Raw genomic sequence first — 2,419 nt, 5'->3', positions numbered from 1 at the left:
CCCTCCCTCTCTCTCTCTCTCTCTCTCTCTCTCTCTCTCTCTCTGTTTGTGTGTGTGTGAGTGTGTCCAAAGCCACTAAATTTACTAGTTGTGTGAAGTAATAATTCCCTAATTACTTTTAATAAATTATTCCTTTTACTTTCATAAATATCTCCTATTTTGCTTATGTTAGAATTGTGCTTTTTGCAAATGATAAGGTAAAAGAGAATTTATGTGGACACACACCACACTGTGAAAGGTGAACAGAGACATGCATGTGCTCCACCCTGCCTGGTTTATGAGTATGTAAATATTGCTCTTATGTACCTCCCTGTAAATTGCTTGAGAGCAGTTTATCTGAAGTACACTTGTGTCTTTCATGTTGTCTTCTCACATATAATATGTCTTAAAAGATTGCTTCCTTGGTAGAGTGAATGAAAGGTAAGTATTGGAAAGAATAAGCTGTTCGCTGGGATTATGAATCTTACTGGCCACCTCCATCCATATACTCTGGAAATAGAGGCAAACGTTCATTATCCTTCCATGGTCATTTTCAGTCAGTAAAAATAAAATCTCTGGATTCCATGGGTATCCAGTAGAAATGTTAGAAGCTTTCTGTATGAATCCAAGCTCTCCGAATTCACAGGGACCAAGCTGAGTCTGCTGGAGGATGGCCATTGCATGCCCTGCTGAGACTCAGATTCCATTGGATTCCATAATATAAAAAACTGCAAAAGAGGCTTTAGCGACAAGGAGGCAGAGGATGGACTTCTTAAGGCTCCACTACAGTCAACTCCACTGAGCAAGAACCTTCAGCCAAATGACCCACAGCGAGCAGTCCAGTACTGAGAGTCCTCCTGCCATGTTTGTCAGAAACTGGGGCAATATTGGAATAGTGTACGGTCTTGTGCTGGAGAAGACAATGTTTATCTAAGGGGTAATTATGTATGGAATGCTTGGGTCACAGTTGTGTTTTTTAATTTCCTGTTTCTTCTCCCCATATTTAGTACGAGTGTCAAGGCTTCCAGACAAGGGTTCTTTGGTACTTAGAACTACTGGGCCGTGAGGCCTAAATTTGTGTCTGATTTTCTTGCCCAACCAACCAGTTCCTAGCCCCACCTACCCCAAACCACTGTTCTTCATTGTTCTTCGGAAAGAACTCAGCGGCCCAGTGAACAGCTGTTTCCAGGGGACTGGCCAAGTGGAAACTGGAACAGAGCCAGGCTGCTCTCTTGTATGCACTCAGATGGTGGCTCTCTGGCAAATCCAACTGTTACTTGCCAGTGCACCCTCAGCTGGAGCACCCTTAGCTGGAGCACTCTCAGCTGGGCACTCTCACCTGGAGCACCTCAAGTGTCTTCCTATAACACCATCTTCCACACCCATCCACGATATTCTGTTAGGCAATCAAGAAGCCTGTGCTGCACCTAACCAGATCAGCCTCTCATTTCATGGCAGGGAAGAGGCATCTCTTGTTCTAGGCACATACTATTGACACACACACCTTTCTTCTCTTCCTACGAGAATGTTCTTCCTATCTCTCAGCAATGTTTGTAATCCATGAAGTGATTTGAAGATGAACCTCCCCCACAAATGTAGAGTAAGAACTTGAATATATGAGCAGGATCCATGCACATACAGGCTCTTACTCGCACACTGACTGTGCAAAAACCCAAGTGGAAAAACAAAGCAGAAGTGAACATATATTTTCTTAAATATTTTCTCCCTATTACTTGGCCTTCGTTTGCTATTTTCGACTTCTTCACTCTGAATATAAATATTCTTAAGTATTATTCTCCAAAGAAGGTAGAAAACGAAATGAGAGAAGAAAAAAGAACAAAGAAAGGAAAAGGGAGAAACGGAGAGAGGGAGGGAGGAGGAAGGGAGGAGGGAGGGAGGAGGAAGGGAGGAGCAGCTCCAGGCAGACTCCACTTCTGTGCACATAGTCATTGCTGGAACATTACCACCAAATGACATAAGATTGGATTTATGCCAAATTCCAAGCTCCTCATGATCACCACTGTCGCTCCCAGTGCATCCTCTGTTTTTATGGCTACCCGCCAGAGGTTTTCCACCTGTGTGTCCCAACCTCTTTGGAGGGTTGCATATCAGGTATCTATATTATGATTCATAACAATAGTAAAATTACAGTTATAAAGAAGCAACAAAATAATTTTATGACTGGGGGATCACAGTATTAGGAAGGTTGAGAATCACTGCTACACACAGTAGATTCATGTACCCCAAAAGAAAACTTGTGCTACCTAAACTTCCCTCTTAAGGCCCCAATTTCATTAGCAACTAAATCTCTTTTCACCTGCCTCTTAAATGCCTCACCTACTTTTCTCAAGGGTAGGAGGTGAGGTGGCAGAAGACCAAGCCTTGCTCATACTTGGTAACCATTCCACCACTGAATTATATCTTCAGCTCCTTTTCCTTT

The sequence above is a fragment of the Mus pahari genome, chromosome 5 (assembly GCF_900095145.1).
Source record: "Mus pahari chromosome 5, PAHARI_EIJ_v1.1, whole genome shotgun sequence".
Taxonomy (NCBI): Eukaryota; Metazoa; Chordata; class Mammalia; order Rodentia; family Muridae; genus Mus; species Mus pahari.
This window is presented reverse-complemented; position numbering follows the sequence as displayed.